Below are 20,922 nucleotides of genomic sequence, written 5' to 3'. Positions count from 1 at the left end.
CATTGTACACAGTAACATTGTGTGAGTAATAACTTTGATAGACTTAACTCTTCTCAGCAATACAAGGGTCTAAGACAATTCCAAAAGACTCATGATGGAAAATGCTATCCATATCCAGAGAAAGAACTATGGAGTCTGAATGCAGATGGAAGCATACTACTCTCTCTCTCTCTCTCTCTCTCTCTCTCTCTCTCTCTCTCTCTCTCTCGCTCTCGCTCTCGCTCTCGCTCTCGCTCTCATTTCTTCTTTCTTGTGGTTTTTCCCTTTGGTTCTAATTCTTCTTTACAACATGACTAATGTGGAAATGGTTTTTTAAAAATATTTTCAAGGTATCTTTTGGGGAACCTGACAAGGCTTCAAGGCTTCAGGAAGCTCATACAAGATATTTGTGACATTTTCCTCAAAGACCATGTTCCCATGACATGTATAATGAGGTGCTTGGATAGCCTCTACAATTCTATTCAACTCAAATTCTATGACTTGACTTATATTCTTACTCCTTGGTGTTCAGTCACGTCCAACTTGATGACTCCACTTGGGGTTTTCTTAGCAAAGATACTGGAGTAGATTGCCATTTCCTTCTCCAGCTCATTTTGCTGATGAGGAAACTGAGGCAAACAGGGTTAAGTGACTTGCCCAGGGTCACACAGCTAGTAAGTGTCTGAGGCCAGATTTGAACTCAGGTCTTCCTGACTCCAGGCCCAGTACTCTATCCACTGCATTGCCTAGCTATCCCATTTTTATTCTTACAACCTCATCTTTTTGTGGTGCTTTTTAAAGGCCAAACAAGTGAGAAGCATCTGTGTACCCAAGGCTGTAGGATCATTCAGCTACTTTTGATTTTCTAGGCTTTTTTAAAGGCATGAGGAAACAGTCACAGAGCTACTGTGAATCCTTTTGGTATAAAGGAAGAGAGGAGAAAGAAATCCCTGATCAAATTGGGGAGTTTTTTCTAATATAAAGTATAAATAGTTTAAAGGTTTTACCTAAGTAACCTACTAACAGAATGAGAATGAGTTTCCTAGACAACCTGATAACATAATATGACACTGGCCATTAGAGGAAGGCAGCTGATGGGACCCAGGGGACTTCTGGTGGGTGATTATCAATTATGATCCTGGTGGCCTTTAAAAAGCAGGTTGGTCTCCCTCTGAAATAGTTCTGAAGGAAAGAGTTAGCTCTGGAGGACCAGCTCTTCACCATTCCACTTGTGTCTCTTAGAGAACATAGCAAGGGGGGATAAACGGATTTCTCTCTCCCCTCCTCCTACCTCTTCAGTCATGGTGTCTCATAGCAGAAACACATGACCTTAGAAGACATGTGCATGCAGTCTGAGAGGGCAATTCAAAGACACCTTCTGTGTAGGGAAGAAGGGAATTCTGAATCTCCTAGATAGCATGATCCCAGAATCTAGTCTTCTGGTAGAAAAGGGAGATTTCCAGGGCTGTACCAGCTTTTAGGGTTACCTCATAGGTAATTCCAAAGTAAAGAGTTTCTGAGTTAGAGAGTTCAAGGCATTAGGTATTAGATCTTCTAAAGAGAGAGGTTATTTCCTGTTGCGTTCTGCTCCATGGAAAAGGAAGTAGACCGCTTGAGTTTCCTAAGTAGCATCCTACTTGACAGGCAAAGCCACTGAGGATTTCAACTGAGTAAAAAATAAAGATAGTGGAGCCAATCAATAAAAATAGAAATAGAAACAGATATAGATATTATGGGTGTACATATGTATATATGTATGTGTATACTCTATCCAGTACAGTGGCATCTGGAAGAGACTACAAGATCAAGGTCAGTAAGGAACCACTGGAGGACCTCAGTGGTCATGCTGAATTAGACAAATGAGTTGTCCATCCTGGTGTGTACACTGGTCACATGTTTCTTATGTGTGTACCTCTCTACTTATAGCCTCTAAACATGTCCATTCTCCTTCTTGATTATGACTGTACATATGAGATAGCATGCTGCATGTTTATGGGAAAGACGTTTTGTTGCTACTCTTCCTGCTATACCATTTCAGTAATGCCCTTTGCTTTGAGCTAATGATATCTTCTGGCTGTCTAAAGAAAGCAACATGGTGGGGGCACTCATGAGCTATGGTTTTAGGAGTGTGAGGAGATGGCGTCATAAAAGAGCTAAATAATGTAGTCCTTAGGGCTATCAAGCTAAAAAAAACTGGCAAATTGTCTCCCCATGAGGCCATATAGTAGCTGAAGCCCAAAAGAGGGTAGCAGAAAGCATGACACAGAGAACCTTATCTCAGTAGAGAAAATAGCTTCGTTGTGTCAAAGGTATAAGTTGTCCTGAACACACATATGCCCTGGCCATATGTGGATCTTACACAAAGTAGAGCTAGTAAGAACCTTAGGACATAAAACATAGTATGTCAGTGCTAGGAAGGGCCTTAGGAAATGCACTATAGAATAGCAGAACTAGAAGAAAGCTTTGAGATAATTTTGTCCAGAGGTTCTTATTCTGGGGTCCATAAACTCCATGGAGTAGATAAATTTCAGAGGGTCCATGAACTTGAATGTCTTTATTTTCACTCCATCTTGATTAAAATTTAGCATTTAAAATTTTAGCTAAAATTTAACATTTCTTTCTGTTATGATTTTTTAAAAGCATTATTCTGAGAAGAGGTACTTGAGCTTCACCAGACTTTCAAAGAGATCAGCGCACAAAAAAGGTTAAGACCCCCTGATGTAGTCCACTTTACAGATGAGGAAACTGAACCTTTGGTCAGATTCATATACCCCACAGAAGAAGTAAAAGAGAAGGCAGCAATTGTCAGCTGTAAGACCTCTTGGAAATCCAAGAGACTAATGATCATCAGACATTGACTAAAATCATAGAATATCAGAGCCAGAAGAGATTTCAAGGTAAAGAATGTAGAATGTTTGAGTAAATGAGAACTTTAAAGATCACTTAATTCAACACTTTCACTTTACAGATAAGGAAACTGGCCTTTGATTGAGTTCTTACTGAAACACTGATCAAACCTCATTTTTTTTTTTGCTTTCAGTTTGTAATTTAGTTCTCTTGTATGCATTCTTAGAAACAAGGAGTGTCTCTAACTGATGTGACATTAACCCCTCACAGAATACTGACTGATCACACAAACCAATAGAACCAGGTCTGCCTCACAACCAGGCATTTCCAGGACTAGGATTTCTGACAGCCCCACTAGGTCCTGCAGACACCCATCCAATCTGCCCCTGGAAGACTCAAGCTATTCACATTACTAGACATGAGCCTAACAAACTATGCTTTAGAAACAATCGCCCTGTAACTAAATTCTCCTCTTGGTACAGCTGAATGAACACACTATCGTCCATAACCTATGAAGTCATCACTTTGGCTAACGTGATTCCTGGGGGATGCAGCCTTCCTTGGGACTCATCATTAGAACTGCCTGGATCCATCATTCTTCTCCACCTTTGTCCCTCACAGAGAAATAGTGTGACAGAACGTCAAGCTAACAAACTTCACTGCAGCAGGGATAGTAAGCAACAATGGGTATTGAATTCTAGGGTTAGCTCAGCTTTTACGTAGTCTCTTTTTAGAAGTGAATGATGGCTTCTGAGAATCAGTCTACTTGTTCATTTGGTAGCCTGGAATTCTTTGAGTATTTCTACCTGCTCTCCACTATATAAAATCAATCCTGGTCCATCCTAGTTTCCGGTCTGCTGTAGGGGACTTAGGGTTTTCTCACAAATTAGAACATTACAAAAGCGTGCACAAGAAAGACAAATACGGGGGCAGCTAGGGGGCACAGTGGATAGAGCACTGGCCCTGAGTTCAAATTCTATCTCAGACACATAATACTCACTAGCTGTGTGACTCTGGGCAAGTCTCTTAACCCCAATTGCCTCACTAAAAAAAAATTTTTTTTAATTAAAAAAAAAGACAAACACGTGTCTCTGACCAAAGAGTTGCCATTGAGATATATATATAGGGAGAGAAGCACAACAAAACAAAATTAATTATTAACTTGTCAGTGTCAGGGGGACTTGAGCATATTAGCTAGACATTTAAAGAGACTGAAAGTTATTTAACAATAATTCAATTTAAATAGCAACAGTTAAGTGCTGGTCATGTGCAAGGCACCGGACTACAAAGGCAAAAATTAAAATGTGTCTGTCCTTGGGAGCTTATGCTTTTTTTTTTTATTTGTTATATTGGATTCGGGGATGAGGTATAACATGTACATGAGATAAGTGAATATAAGATAATTTGAGTGCATGCCTCAAATACTTTACAAATTGCTAAAGAAAATAATTTTTATCTTAAATTATTAATAAGGCATAAAAAAATAATTGTATGGCTTTTTTTTTTTACGGCATTAGGCAATGGGTTTAAGTGACTTACTCAGGGTCACACAGCTGGTAAGTGTCAAGTGTCTGAGGCCGAATTTGAACTCAGATACTCTTGACTCCAGGGCCAGTACTCTATCCACTGTGCCACCTAGCTGCCCCCTAGTATGGTTTTTTTAAAAAGGGCACTGAATATGGATTTGGGAGACCCTGGGTATGAATCCTGACTATGTCACTTAGTATTTTCATGACTTTGGGCAAATCCCTTCACCTTTCTAGGCCTCAGTCTCCTCACCTATGCAAAAGGAGTTGATCTAAATGATCTGTAAGTTCTCTGTCCAGTTCCAAAATCCTAAGGTTCTAAATGAAGAAATGACAAAACTACTACTTTATATATAATTTCATTAGATGTTTAGTGATCGCAATGACTCAGGTATGATCCAATATAAATATGCCAAAAATCATAGGTTACAATAATCATATAAAACAGTTACATCTTACAAAAGAACATTATACAATGCAAATTTAGTATTAAGGAATAGCTTTTTAAAAGTAAATTACAGCAAGGCTACATTTTACCACTAGAGGGAAGCAATTGACAGACAATAAACATTCATAAACTACTAGAAAGCACAAGTGTGTAAGATAGCAACTTAGAATTTTAATCAAGTGAAGTATTCTCTTTCCCTAGCAACTGTGGTCTTTGTTTTATGGGCATCACATCTCAATTTGTTGTCATGCAACGCCTGGCAACAGAAATTGATTTAACTAGTACCCTAGGGAATTTAAAAGATTTGCAATTAGGGTGCTTTGGTTAGGAAAGCTTTGAAATTTTGAACTTTTAAAAAATGCAGAAAATATAGGTATAGGGGCAGCTAGGTGGCATAGTGGATAGAGCACCAGCCTTGGATTCCAAATCTGGCCTCAGACACATAACAATTACTAGCTGTGTGACCCTGGGCAAGTCACTTAACTCCATTGCCTAGCCGAAGAAGAAGAAGAAGAAGAAGAAGAAGAAGAAGAAGAAGAAGAAGAAGAAGAAGAAGAAGAAGAAGAAGAAGAAGAAGAAGAAGAAGAAGAAGAAGAAGAAGAAAATACTGGTATGATCCCACTTCCAAAAAGGAAGTCAGCTCAGGAAGTGGCTCTTGATTGAAAATGAAATTTGCCAATCTCATTTCATTATGTTATCACATAATTGCAAATAATTCTGATGAAAAAGAAGAGGGAACATTTAATACAGAGGTCAATTCAGCTACACAGGGACTCAGATCTCAAAAAGGATATGTAGGGCAAATAGTTAAGAGTGGCATCACCCTGTAAAAATAGTCTTAAAAAGACTAAAGTGAAGAACGAGCTGTAGCTTGTAAAAAAAATGCTAAGGACAATAAAAAAAAGGGGGACTTTTAAGTGATTATTAGAGAAGAAAGAATAACATGAAAGGAATACCTCTCCTCCTTGAAACAAATTTTTTATTCAGAGTAAAGAGAATTACTGACGCCCTGTTTGGGGCCCATCATTTTTGTCAAGGTGAATAATCTTCAGACCGAAAAGGAGTGAACAAAAATGATTAAGAGGAAATTAAACCCAACGGCACACAAGAAGACTACGCAGCTCCTCTAAATGAGCTAAGTCTCTTAACTTGGACAATCTACATCCTCCAGTACTGAAAAAACTTGCAGATGAGAGCAGTAAACCAACATTGTTAATTCCTTCAACTCTAGGATCCAATGACTTTGATTAATTTTTTTAAATTCTTGCTGAGATATCATTTATTCCCTACTGTACGTTATCAGTTTTAAAAGAATTAGAATACTGAAGGAACAGATTTCACTGATGTGGCTGGTGGACTCTTGGCTTGTGAATTTCCCGCAGGGAAGTGGAGCCACCCTAGTTGTTACCTGGAGCATTCAGTGATTAAATAACTTGCCCAAGGAGACACAGCTGGAAGAGTCAGAGGTATGATTTTTATTTATGTCCCCCTGATTCCAGCATCAGCATTCTATTCACCATGGCCAGGCTAAAAGAGCTGTACAATGTGGTGTAGTTTCTTTCATGAGGTACTTCAATATGATCCCAAAGTCTTCCAGGCAATAATTAATCGTATAACGCTATGCCAGTAAGGTCCAATGTTGTGTACTCAAATGACTTTAAAAATATACATACATATAGAAAAACTTAATAATCTGATTTTTTAAAAAAAAAATCTTTGATCCAGAAAGGCTTTGAAGCTATTAGGGTGCCTTACAAGCATCAATTATCATTGTGCTGCAGATGTACAAGGTATATGAGATTTGACTGACATTTTCCTGACCTATTGAACATGCCCAGACTGCTCTTATTTTGAATCTAGCCAGTTTCAGTTTGCTCATTTGTCTTCTCACATGCTTTCTTTAAAAATAGAGGAAGAATATACAATCGTATAAACTCCCAAAAATGACAAGGGTGTTTTTCTGCAAAAAGAATGGCTAAATCAAAAGCCAACTTAGGCTTATCCAAGGCTTCATCATTCTCCATTATCTTTATGATTTTTTTTTAAATTGTGGCACTTCATCAACCTCTGTAAGTCAATTCATTTTTCTCCCTTTTTTCCCCCCAAATTTATCAATTGGGTTTGTAAAAGCAGTAGGCTCCATTTTGTCAAGAATTTGTGCTGTTTTCTAAGTATTCAAGTGCTATCTACAAAGAGAAGCTTTTTATTATCTCACAGGTATTAGAGCTTTCGCTTTCTTTGTATATGCAAGGTGTCCCAAAGGTCTTAGTGCAGTCTAAATGGCTTAAAAGTGCGCTAAGGCCTTTAGGACACCCTGTTTATGTATTGTATACTTCCAGGGAAATTCAAGCTTGTTGGGCACAAGTCCCCAACTTTCGTGACTTTAGTCACAGTAGCTAACATAAGACCTTTAAAAAATGCTTATTGACGTCTGACAAGCTATCAAATTCAGCTTTCTCAGATGCCAGATCAATAACCACACAAACACAATGGTGGGCCACACTTTCATTCATGTTGTCCTTAAGGTTTTGCTTTGAAAAGGATTCATGGTCCAAGATTCTTTTATGATATTGGGAAATTCCTCAACTCAGATATCCTAAAATCCTTCTGGAGGATTCTACCCACCTTGATTTGTTTGATTGGAGGTCAATTAATCCAAGAGATTAGGACTGCAGGATTAAAAATTTTTGATTTGAATCAGATGATAGACAGTTGCTAGGTAGATAGCAATGCCAAGGGACAAAGGGAGATACACAGATATGATACATAGTGTTTCACACAGCCTTAAGATGATATAAAAGCAAAAGTAGTCTATCCGGTGAGAATGCTCAGCTGCTTTCCTTATTTGGCAGGATGAGCAATAGGGCCAGGTTGTCAGGTGATTTTGGGGAGAATGTGCTAACCTTAGGGTCTCAGGAGTGGTCACTGATCAGGTTTGCTCCAGTGGGGATGTTTTTTCTGTTGTTAATCTCATCCGGAACATTCTAGTGGGGGCAGGAAATCTCTGAAACAGTAGTGGCCTCCACCAGACAGAATCAGTGGGTTTATCCTTTTGTTGAATAAATAAAACAGACTGAATATCTGCGTCTATTTATACAACCCTGTAGTAGCTCTGTTTCTTTGACCTTTAAGGTTTGGTGAAATGGCTCTTCTTAAATTCACAGCACACAAGTTTTGTGGGGTTTTTTTCTCCATATTTTCTCTACAATAGCATAATGAGGGTAAAAAGTCTTATTAAGTAGCTCATAAATGGACCAACTTTCTCCCCAAACCTCTCATGTTCTGGACTATACCATAGTCCATAAGTTTATTCAATGAAAAAAAACAAACAGAAAAATTGGAAAAATCTTCCCAGAGACCAACACTATCTAGCAAATTCTAGACAATTCTACATAAATTGCTGGATGATAGAATTGTCTAGCAAAAAATAACTTTTAAAATTTAAAATTTACATTTTTACTAGATGTATAAAACTGTGAAAACCTGATCATTTGAAAAATAACTTTGTCTACCCACATTTAAAAAAGGGTATATGGTTGGTAGAGATTGCTTTCCTCTCTATGCTGATGTACCTGCCCCTTTCATAGGCCCTGGAGGAGTAAGGCAGGTGACTATCAATGCTTATCTATCTACCTCCAAGAGTTCCAGGCTGGGACCCTCAGATACTAAACTCAGCGTAAGTCACCAAGTACTTTGCCTAACCATGGGCTACTAGCTCCAATCCTCCTTCACAGATGTGGCTGCCTCTTGGGTCTACCTGGGACAGGAAGTGATATTCCAGGGTCTTCTTGGCTTCCTCTTAGTTTGATCTAGGTTTTTTAAATGTAAACATCATTATCGTATAATATTTCATAATAGCTTCCTTTTCCTTCTGCCCTGAAGCTCCCTTCTTCCATTGGAGAGTTTGTCCCAGAACCTCCATTTTGAGGAAGGTTCTAGACCGCCAGGCATCCTTCATTCTTCCAGCTTTTTAGCTCTCTTTTATGTGTTATCTTCCCATATTAGAATTCAAGCTGCTTGAGAATAGGGATTATCATTCTTTTTGCTTATATTTGTATCCCCTATGGTTAGCATAGTGCCTGGCACATAGAAGCACTTAATAAATGCTTGCTGATTGGACTTGAAATAAATTTAACACAATTAACTCATGCTCCCATTTGCCATTAAGATTCTGTTCTCCTCAAACAAAATTAATGCACTGAGGATAAGGAAGGAAGCAGTGGAATGGAAGGATAATATTTTTATCAAATTTCTCAGAAAGGGGCTTGGTATTTAAGATAATGAGTACAACTAACAGAAATGTATAGCACCAAAAGATATTTCCCAATAGATAGGTGGTCAAAGGATATGAATAAACAGTTTTCAAAAGAAGAATTGCAAACGATTAACAACTACATGAAAGAATATTCCAAATTACTAATAATAAGAGGAATGTAAATCAAAATGATCCTTAGATTTTACTTTATATCCAGAAAATTGGCAAGGGTGACAAAAGATAGGAATAATTAATATTCAAGGAGTTATGGAAAGATAGGCACACTAGCTGGTAGAGCTGTAAAATAGTACAATAATTTGGGACAGCAATTTGGAATTATGCAAATAAAATAGCTAAAATATATACTATATGACCTAGAAACTGCACTGCTAGGAACAGACCCCAAGGAGATTACTGACAAAGAGAAAGGCCTTATATACCACAATATTTACAATAGTGCTTTTTATGGTAGCAAAGAACTAGATTCCACTGGTTGGGGAATGGAACAAACAAATTGTGATGAATGTAATACATGGAAAGATTTATGTGAACTAGTAAGTTTATTGATTGACATCAAGTGAATTAAGAAGAGCCAAGAAAACAACATTATACAATGTGAACAGACTAGAACAATGTGAATAGAAAGAATAATCACAAAACAATTGAAACGGAATATTACAAAATGTTGCTCGCTCACTTTGCTAACACTGTGAAAAACATTTATTTGTCCATTCCCACCTTCTTAGCACACCTGAGTGACCCTGTAGGAGACCACATTCCTGTGTTCCACTCTCAAAATCAATGGAAGGAGTAAAAACCTTTTACCACCACCCATTGGCTCATGTCTAAGTAAGCACTCCATCAAAGAACTCAAGGTCAGAAATGGTTTTTATTTTCTAAAGCGATGCTCAGCATTCTACCAAGCCATATCAGTCTTCTTTTCTGACTCAGATAAGATAGGTCATTGTCATATCTCTGAGATCCAGGATGCTGCAGCCTCTGATCTCTGCATACCCAAAAAAAGAGGGAGAGTTCTGCATCCTAACAGGCAGAAAGATTCTTTACCTGAGAGGCTACAATTTCATTGCCCATCTCTCTCTGGTGTATCTTTTTTGGTATCAGGGCATGCTGGTCTCCACTCGTTTGGTTTTAAGTGACCTACTCAGTACAATAATTACTGATCTTTTGGCCTTTCCTTTTACATTAAAGGTTGTAGGCAGTTCACTCCTTGGCCCTCCCATTTCTTGTCTGTCACCATCGGGGTGATCTGGTGAGGAAAATGCTGGAGAACTCCAAGGAAGAGACGAGACTACTTTAAGTGGGTATTACACACAAATTCTTCTGTGCTGTGTAAACCACAGGTAAATGTTTTAAATATTTTAAAACTCAGACAATTTTGTATTTTTCTACTCACCAAAGTTTTATTTAAGATGAGTCTTGAAGCCTTAGCACATGGAAACAAACATTATTCGATTTCCTATGGTCTAGAATCTGGAAATGATCACCTTACATGCAGAATATTACAGAAGGACTTCAAAGAATAGCTAGGAGTCAGTCATCACAGGCTGATAGATTTAGAGGTGAAAGAAACTCAAAGACCATCTAGTCCGACTCCCTTCTTTCACTAGCTAAATGGCACAGTAGAAAAAAACCCTGGGGGCAGCTAGGTGGTACAGTGGATAAAGCACAGGAGCTAAGTCAGGAGGACCTGAGTTCAAATCCAGCCTCAGACCAAACACTTGATACTTACTAGCTGTGTGACCATGGGCAAGTCACTTAACCCCAATTCCCTCAAAAAAAGAAGAAAAAAATCACCAAAACCCCCCCTGAACTTAGAGTCACCAAGACTGGAACTCAAATTGTGACTCAGATATTTATTAGCTGTATATGGCCCTGAGAAAGTAATTTCATCCCTCTCAGCCTCAGGTTTTTAGGGTTTTTTTCAGCTATAAATAACATCTATATCACAGGGCTGTTTTGAGGATCAAATATAATTATGGATGAGGAAACTGATAAGAATCAAAAGTAGGATTAGAACCCAGGTCCTTTGACTAATGAATTAGTCCTCTTTCCACTGTAATCAGAGAAGAGCCATTTACTGTTGTATTCCCGGAACACAACTTTTTGAAGAGCCACATTATATTAGATCTATGCATTTTTGACTGATGCTAGAGTGATCGTATACCAATCTTGTCTGTATTAGTTTATACATTTTTATAATTTTCTTTATGAATTAAAACTGTACAGTAAAGGTAGACAACTTCCCAGTGGTCATCCCCACACCATGCTGTCTACACTCTAGCTATCATTCTCACCTCCCTCTACCAGAACCTTACCTAGACCACTGGGTCCTGATATTTCACATGCTTGTAGCAGACATCCCAATAATTTACTGACAGGTTTAAGGCCTGTTGATCACTCACAACCTGGTTTAGCAGAATTTTTGCCTTATTGTGCAAGAATCAGGGCCCCAACTCCACACCACGCTACTACATCCCTCCCCCACTCCTATCCCTTTCCAGCTCTCTTTTATGCATTACCTTCCCACAATAGAATATAAGCTCCTTGAAGTCAGGGACTGTCTTGCTTGTTTGTATATGTATCCCCAGCACTTAGCACATTGGAATTTAGTAATCTTTTAATAAATTATTTACCTATCAATCAGTGAAACTAGGAACATGGCAGATCAGAAGGTTGTGATAACTGTTGTATTGAAGAAAGACAATTCATTCCTCTGACCAGCACTTACCGAGGGCCTACTATGTACATGGCACAAGTGCTAGATGCCAGCTAGGGATATGAAAACAAAAGAAAAAAATCTGCCCCTGCTTTCAAGGAGCTTCTTCTACTGGAGCTTATTCTGTTTGGCCCCAAAGGGCAGAATTGGGAGGAATAGATGAGAGTCTCAGAGGCAGATGTATGGTTGACCTCCTAGCCCAGTGGTGTCATACTCAAGTAGAAACTGGGCCATGAAACCATACATACGGACCCCTACAGCCACATGTTGACTGAGAAAACCACATCTTAATATTATTTATGCTCCGTTGTATTTTTATTTTGTTAAATATTTCCTAGTTACATTTTCATCTAGTACAGGGGGAATATTGGCTGCAATGCAGCAGCTGTGTGTTTAACACCTCAGCTGTAGCTCATAAAAGCTCTTATTCCAACTTTCACTTCTACTGATGAATCAAGTTTCTAGGGATAAGCTGGTTACATCTCCCTCTCAGGGTTCTAGGCATAGCCCTCAAAGTTGGTAATTATCTCATGACATTGGCTCATCCCCACCAGTATGTTTTCCCTCAAGATTATCAGCCTTGAATCATTTAGTCAGCAAGTTTAAATAGCTTTTAGGAGGGAATATTTTCTAAGTGGCACGATAAGAAGAGTTGGTATAAAACATCCCCCCCAAAGTCTACAACACTCTCCTCCAAGTACATACAGTCCAGAGGAAAACTGAGGCTTGGAGAGCACATGGCAAAGGAGTAACAGCTCCTGTCTGATGGAAGTCCTTTCCTCCTATCCTTGGGGTGCTTAAGAACTTCCAGGTTGGCATGGTGTAGTCTCTTCACTGGGCTTCATGTAGCATCAGTGAATTCAGTCTGTCAATTGGCTCCCAGTGATTCAGACACTGCCTCCAGACCATCAAGGGATGCCACTGACCACACAAAGGGGAACCACTGTTCTGCTGTCTGCATGGTGTTCTAGGACACTGATGGAAAAACGGGAAGTCTAACATCCTCTGGATCCTTTGAGGGTAGGAGATTTTCCCCTGGCCAAACAGGGAGGAGGGAGGAGACCTGGCAGAGACTGAAGATGAGGGCTTTTCTTCCCCTTTCCACCTCCCCTACTCCCATGTAGTTCCCTCTTGGGTTGTTTAGCTAGAACTCCACACTTGCTCCAACTTCTCAACTTGTTGGATAATTCATAGACCATCCTGGTGCTGTGGCCTATCTGAACCCACTTCTTATGCAATTCATTCTAAAGTCTTTTGATTAATTGAAACCTGTTCTCACCTAGTTAAAGTATCACAGCTAAAATGGGGTAGGGACGCGTTGACCCTTCCTTCACAGTGGAAAGAAAACCATCTTAGAGAAATAGTGCAGAAGTGTAACAGGCTGCTTCTGAGCATAACAAACTCCAGGGCGTCTTCAGCCTCTAGACAAAGACACCATAGAAGAGATTCCCACTCCCCGAGAAGTGAAGATGGATGATCTTGCAAGCCTTTTCAGTTCCTAAAACACCATGCTCCTGTGAGGATTTGAATTATGCAAAGAGCCTACAGCCATTTGTTGCATTCAGGCAAGGATTCCTGTTCAGTATGGAGTGAATATGATGCGTCTGTGAACATCCTGGGGCTTCTGAGCTAAGCAGGACATGCTTTCTGGTTCTGTTCTGTCCCCCGGATCTCCCTGACCAGGCTGGCCCTAACTGAAGCTGCCTCACTTCCTCATTCTCTTGAAGAGCCTGAGGGCCAGCAGGGAACCCAAACCAGATCTCTTGATTCTGGGCCAGTGCACTTTGCACTCCAGGACACTGCCTTCCCTTCAGATAGGGCTATTTTGCCAGGATTGTGAAACTGGTCAAGAGGAGGAACATGCTCAACAAGGCAGCTTCTAGAAAAATTACAGCATTTTCCTGCTGTTTCTAAGTCACCTGACTTTTCAAATCTCTCTACCCTCTTTCCCTGATGCTGGGGAAAAGTTTAAATCACTGAAGCTCTTCACCAGAAAATGCACACAGCTCTGGCACTGCACTTATAAAAACGTTCTGCCTTTTCAGATAATCTTGTCCCCTGGATTGGAAAAGACGTCATCGACTTGTTCCAAAAAACACCAACCACCCATAACAAAGTCAGGTTGTTCTCTTGTAGTTATTTGCAGAAGACTATGAGATCCAGAAACTGGAAGGTCTACTTTCTGAGCTTTGATATTCTAATGTCTAGAGAAATAGAGTATTTTAATTTGGCTACAACATCATTTCTTCAAATTCCATACACATAAAATTGAATTCTTTTTTTTCTATCATACAAGGCAGTTTTCCTCCCTAACTTTAAAAAATATATATTTTCTTTATTTCACCAATATGGAAACTCCTTCTGCTGATAGGCTTTTTTAGCTTATGTTTATTTTTCAAGTATCAAGCATTTTTTTACAATGATTATTGTTTTATTTTTAAATAAGAAAAACTCCCAGATCTGTTCGTTTGGCATGTCATTTGAACTTACATTTTAATAATAATAATAATAATAATAATAATAATAATAATAATAATAATAATAATAATAATATAATGAGAAGTAAAGAAAACATATCACAAAAGATACAGATTGAAACAAAAGAGATATCCTTGAAGAAAATACATATTGCCTGCTTCTGAGACTTTTGTGTTTCTTAGTACCTGCCCAGTTTTTCTTTTTTTAGCTCCAAAGGTCACCACATTTACATTCTCTACCCTCTCCCAAACTCCCCTTTGGAACCAGGCTTCCGGACCTTGGGGATTGGCCTCTGTGCAGCTATTGGCTCCCATAACCCATTTGTCCACTGTGCCAGGGCCATGTGGAATAACAACTCCTAATGCTTTATCAGTGGTATATATAATAGACCAACACAGCCCATTGAAAAATGTTAAAAGGGTGTCAGCTTGTGTTTCGATCTACACAGCACCAAACACCTGGTTTGACTTGTTGTTAGCCCCACTCATGTGACTTTTATTAACGAGCTGTTTTGCAGTCATCTATGTGGGAGTGTAGGAGTTAATTAGAGTTTCAATATGACCTAGTCAGTACCTCCCCAGTTAAGCATGAGGCTAAAAGGAGACAAAGCAAAACATCCACTCATCCCACAAAGGATACAAATAGCCACCTCTGATTTATATTCAGTTTGGGAAAAACAAAAAAAAAACAAAGAAAACCTTTCTCCCGTCCTCCTGCAATGCTGTTGGCCCCTGGAGGCTTGAAAAGGGATAACCACGTATGGGATCAGAACACACAAAAATAATTCAAGGACCTGTGAAGAATGGGTTTGAGGAATAAATCTGATATTCAGAAAACAACTCCCAATGGGTACCAGTAAAACCAGGCATGATCTAAAAATAAAGGTAGGCATGTGTTACAAAACTTTTCTTCGTGTTCAGAGCAATCATACTCTCTAATTTATACAGAATTCTCATTCAGCCAGGGCCAGATTTTTTGATTTCAGCTTATCCATTTCTTGTCCAATACTTCTTTCAACAGTGTCACACTGAGCGAGGAAGGCCTGAACCTTTTTCACCAATCCCTTTGTTTTCAGTCTACAGTCTCTGAAAGTTTCTGGAAGAGTTAATGAATCAATCTGTTCCAAGATCGTCATAAACTAGTTACTTTATAAAGTTCCTTTGTAAAAATAGTTTCTTTTAGGGGCAGCTAGGTGGTGCAGTGGATAGAGCACTGGCCCTGAGTTCAAATACAGCCTCAGACCAAACACTTGACATTTACTAGCTGTGTGACCTTGGGCAAGTCACTTAACCCTAACTGCCTAAAAACAAAACAAAAAAAAGAAATAGTTCCTTTTACTCTCTTGTCAAGTTTGCTGAGAGCTTCAGCTCACAAGATTTTGGCTAGAAAACCTTCTGCATACCAACAAGTTCTTCATTAACACCTACTAACTGATCAGCAATCTTCTCCACTGACTTCTCCAAGTCTCTTAATTTCTTTAATTCAGCCTCTTCCTCTGTTCTTCTTCCCAATCAACATCACTATGTTAACCATTTTTCACACTTTAACCATTTTTCACACCAAGTGTTGACAGTGGCTGTTCCATTTCTTTTAGAGACTTTCCTTTTTATATATTAATTTCTGAAAAGCAAGTGGAACTCCGGTAACTTGTTCAATAAGAAGAACCATGTCCTAAAGGCTTGGTTCACTGTTTTCTTGCTGTCTTACAACTTGAATGTTATGTTTTTCATTGTTGTAGATGACAGTGACGGTCACTGAGGGCCCTGACCTCTCTGCTGAGGCCACTCCCTCATACTCCCCGAATTCCAGGCCTGAGGATCATTCACTGGCCTCCCAGGGTCTACCCCCTCTCTATGCTGCAGGTAAGAGACCCAACCTGCCAGGCACCCAAACCTGTCCAGGCTGCTGAGTATGCTCAATCAACAAGCATTTTTAAAATTAATGTGTCCTTCCTATTACCCTCTTCCTAGCTGAGCAAAATTTTTTTAAATCCAAAAAACAAATCCCTCAGCATAGATCTATACAGTCTGGCAAAACAGATTCCCACATTAGCTATGTACAAGAAGTGTGTCTCTTTCTACATTTTAGGTTTGCCACCTCTGTCAGGAGGAGAGTAGTGTGTCTGTGGTTTATCATCGTGCTTTTCTTTATAATGTTGCTATCACTGTACTGGGTATCCCAAAAGCCTTGCTAAATTGCACTAAGACCTTTAGGACACTGTATATATTGTTCTTCTAGTTCTGTTCACTTTGTCCGTTCATAAAAATCTTTCTAATTTCCTCTGACATTGTCTGTCTGTTTCATCATTTCTTACAGTACTTCCCTAACTTCTCCATTTCTATTAATGGCACTTATATTTTTTTAGCTTTGAAATCTTGGAGTCATTTAACACATTTTGTTCTGAAAGGAGAGGAGTCAGAGGGAGGGACTGTGCCAGGACTTTTCCAAATACTATTTCATTGATCACCATAATAGATGAAGTAGGTGCTATTATTATTGTTATTCCCAATTTACAGTTGGGAAAACCAAAGGAGACAGAGACTAAATGACTTCCTAGGGTCACACAGTTAATAGATGTCTGAAGTGGGATTTGAACTTGGGTCTTCCTGACTCTAGGTTCTGTACTGTGCTACCTAGCTGCATCAGTGGTCATCTAACCCCAGCTCCTTCAATTTACAACTGAGGAAACGGAAACCCAGAGAGGCTGGCTTATCTGAGGTCACATACAAAGTAAACTGCAGTAACAGAATTTGACACCAGGTCCTCCATCTCCAAATCTAGTGCTCTTCCTACTATACCACATTTATTCCTTAGATCCAGACACCAAACCCTATTAATTATTTTATAGTAATGTCTCCTTCCTTCTCGTTCACAAAAGTTCTTCATTCACACTTCATCAGGTCCATAATGTCCTCCCCCCTGTAAAGATCACAACTCCTCCATGCCTTCTTATTTATTGACTGTGATTCTTGTCCATGGAGCTACAGAGCAGCCTACTGAGAGCCTTAATAAGGGAAGGGGAAATCTGCACTTGACTTTCCTCTGATTGTAGTTGTCCACTGTTATCCTGGAGTCTCGATACATGACCAACTCACTTTCTCTTCAGGTGATATATGTTCTTCTTGATATCTTTTATATCCATGGTGTCAAACTCAAACAGAACCAGGGGCCACGAAACTATATATAAGCATCTCTGCTGGCTGCATATTGACTGATTTATGTTCCATTGTGTTTTTACATATTTTAAAAAATATTTCTCAATTACATTTTAATCTGGTACAGGCCACATCTGAGAACCTTGCAGGCATTTTCCCCATATGGTTATTGACAGTTTGGATTTCTTCATATGAAAACTGCCTGTTTGTAACCTTTGACTATTTCACCAGTTGTATAATGACTCTTATTATTACAGATTTTAATCAGTTCTTACATATCTTGTAAATTAAACTGGTTATGAAAGAAACTTGCTGCAAATATATTTCTCTAGTTGTGATTCTCTTCTAATTTAAGCTTTTAAATTTTATATGATCAAAACTGTTCACTTTATCTTTTTTTTTTTTTGGTGAGGCAATCGGGGGGTTAAGTGACTTGCCCAGAGTCACACAGCTTGTGAGTGTTATATGTCTGAGGCCAGATTTAAACTCAGGTCCTCCTGACTCTAGGGCAGGTGCTCTATCCATTGCGCCACCTAGCTGCCCCCTATTTTATCTTTTTCTAATCCTTTCTATTCTTTTCTTGGTTCATAAAATTTTCCCCTATCCATAGCTGTGAAAAGTAGTTTCTTCCTTTCTCCTCTGATTTGTTATGATGTTACCCTTTATATCTAAGTCATTTACCCACTTAGAGTTTTTCTTGGTATATGATGCAAGGTCTTGTTCCTTATCTCATTTCTCTGAGACTGTTTTCCAGTTTTCCTAGCAGGTTTTGTTGAATAGTGAATTCTTATCCCAGCAGCCAAGGTGTTTGGTTTATCAAATATAATGCTACTATATTCATTTGAATCTATACATTTTATGCCTAATCTGTTCCACTGATTGGCCTGTTTCTTAACCAATATCAAATAATTTTGTTATGTCTTTAGAGTATAGTTTGATACCTGGTACTGATACGTTAACTTCCTCTTCACTTTTTCCCATTATTTCCCTTGAGATGCTTAATCCTTCTTTTCCTCCAGATGAATTTTATCATTTTCGTAGCTCTATGAGGTAATCTTTTGATAGCTTGATATGCAACTGAATAAGTACTATACTATAAATCAATTTAAGTAGTATTGTCATTTTTATTATATTGGCCTGGACTCCCCATGACCAATATTTCTCCAGTCATTTAGGCCTATCTCTGTTTCCGTAAACAATGTTTCAAGGTTGTTTTCATATGGTTCCTGGCAGGTAGGCTTCCAAGTATTTTATACATTCTTTAGTTATTTAAAATGGAATCTATCTCTTTCCACTTGGGTTTTGTTAGTAGAATGCAGAAATGCTGATGATTTATGTGGGTTTATTTTATATCCTTCAACTTTACTGGGTTTTCCAATTAATTTTAATTGGCTTTCTAGGATTTTCTGAGTAAACCATCATAGCAATCTGCAAAAAATGTTAATTTTGTTTTCTCTTTGACAATACTCATTCCCTAAATTTTTTGTCTCATTGCTATACCTAGTGTTTCTAGTACTACATCAAATAATAGTTGTGATAATGAACATTGTTGCTTTACTCCTGATCTTATTGGAAAGTCCTCATTTATCTCCATTATATGTAATATTGTCTCTTGTTTTTAGTTGGTATTATTATTTTAAGGAACGGTTTATTTGCTCCTATGTTTTCTAGTGTGTTTTTTAAAAAATATAAATGGCTGTTCTATAAAAAACCTTTTACACATATATTGATATCATTTTTGTTGTTACTATTATTAATATGGCCTACTAAATTGATATTTTCCAATTGGTCAACAAAGTAAATGCCTATGCTAACTACCTTAATACTTAGTGGCAATGAAAATAACTCATGCAGCTCTTTTATTTATTTGTAGTACTCCTCTCCTCAACTTTCACAGTGGCTCATCTGACAAAGCTAAAATAGGTTCAAGACATTCTATGGGTCCACATTATCTCCAGATTTATATTCATAAAGTACATGTCACTTTCCAGCTCAAGAAGCTCCTATGGTTCCCAGGTATCTCTAGAATAAAATGGTTGCTCTCATTTGCTCTAGAAAAAAATACAGACTCTCACAATTTGCCTCTCACACGTACCTTTCTAGACTCACTACACATTATTACTCTACATATTATTCCTCACACATGAGATTACATTGCCCACATCAATGCCTGTGCACAGGCTGGAAAAAACTTCTACCTTTCCTCTACTTCCACAGAATCCCTAGCTTCCCTCCAGACTCAACTAAAGTGTTACCTAGAGTCTGTTCTCAATTCTTACCACTCACTCCATTACTTGGTATGTACTTTGTTCATACTGCTTTCCTCTAGTAGAATTCCTTCTTGGAGGACAAATACTGATTCATTTTTGCCTTTGTCTCTTCTGTGCCTAGGAAAGTGCAGGACACACAATATTTGCTTAATGAATGTTTTTTCAATGAATAAACTAAACCAGAGTTCATTAGATCTTATTAACTACTTTACCAAAACACGGCATTTAATGCAATAATGTAATAAGAAAAGTAGCTATAAAGTATTTCTCCCATGATAGACCTAGAGCACACTCCTCCACAAGTATATACTCTTCCAATAGTAAGAATGAATACACATAGGGAATACGTATGTTCCTACATATGTATGCCAAGATACACTATGGAGAGACATAAACAAAGGGAACATCTATGGTCTGGGAATACTTGTAGAAAAGCAAATGGGTAGTGAATACCTGTAGCCAAGATGCACATGTAGAAAGGCGGCTTAGGCTTTATCCTACAGGGCCCCTAAAGTTTTCTGGTGATGTCATCACACTGCTTCCACTGGACCTGCTCTCTGTTGGTCTCTGCTAGGTGCACAGTCTACACAAAGTTTTATCCAAATACATTGTCTCTGCCTGACAATGCTCTGCTGAAAACAAGGTCTCTGTTGGCCGCTGTTCCACTAGACGTGTTTGAAGAGCTTCTCTTTGCTTTCTCCTTCTCCAAGAATTCTTATCTTCTTCATGGGAAGATTGGACTCTTACGCTTTTTTAGTCCAAATACCTGAAGCTTTTTACAGTTTTTGTTTTCTTTAAAAGAAAAGCAGCAACAATCTCACCAAGAATGGGAGGGGGAGTGGGAAGAGAACACCTCTGGTTGGTTTTTTTTTTCCCCCCTCAAGAAGCAGCCTGTCTTATTTTCTCAGAATCTTGGCTAGAACAAGCTTTTCAACTTCAACAAGATTCTTTGCCTCAGGCACTAACTCTTTGGCACATAAAGCAGGTTGACTTCAAGTCTACCTTTTAAACATTGGTTACCCTCGATTGAAGGTAACAGGCCACACATCTGTGGATGAGTTAGGTAAGGTGTCTACCCCAAGCATGGGAACAACCTCTTCTCTCCCTCCCCACCACCACCCTATCAGAACGAGCAGATGAAAACAATTTGTTCCAATGATCATTGAGGTGGCTGAAGCAAGCACTGTGGAGCACTTAGAGGTCGGTCAGACATCGAAGACACGAAAA

Source organism: Phascolarctos cinereus, unplaced genomic scaffold (genome assembly GCF_003287225.1).
Source record: "Phascolarctos cinereus isolate Bilbo 61053 unplaced genomic scaffold, phaCin_HiC Scaffold_9;HRSCAF=440, whole genome shotgun sequence".
NCBI lineage: Eukaryota > Metazoa > Chordata > Mammalia > Diprotodontia > Phascolarctidae > Phascolarctos > Phascolarctos cinereus.
Note: the sequence above shows the minus strand (reverse complement) of the source record.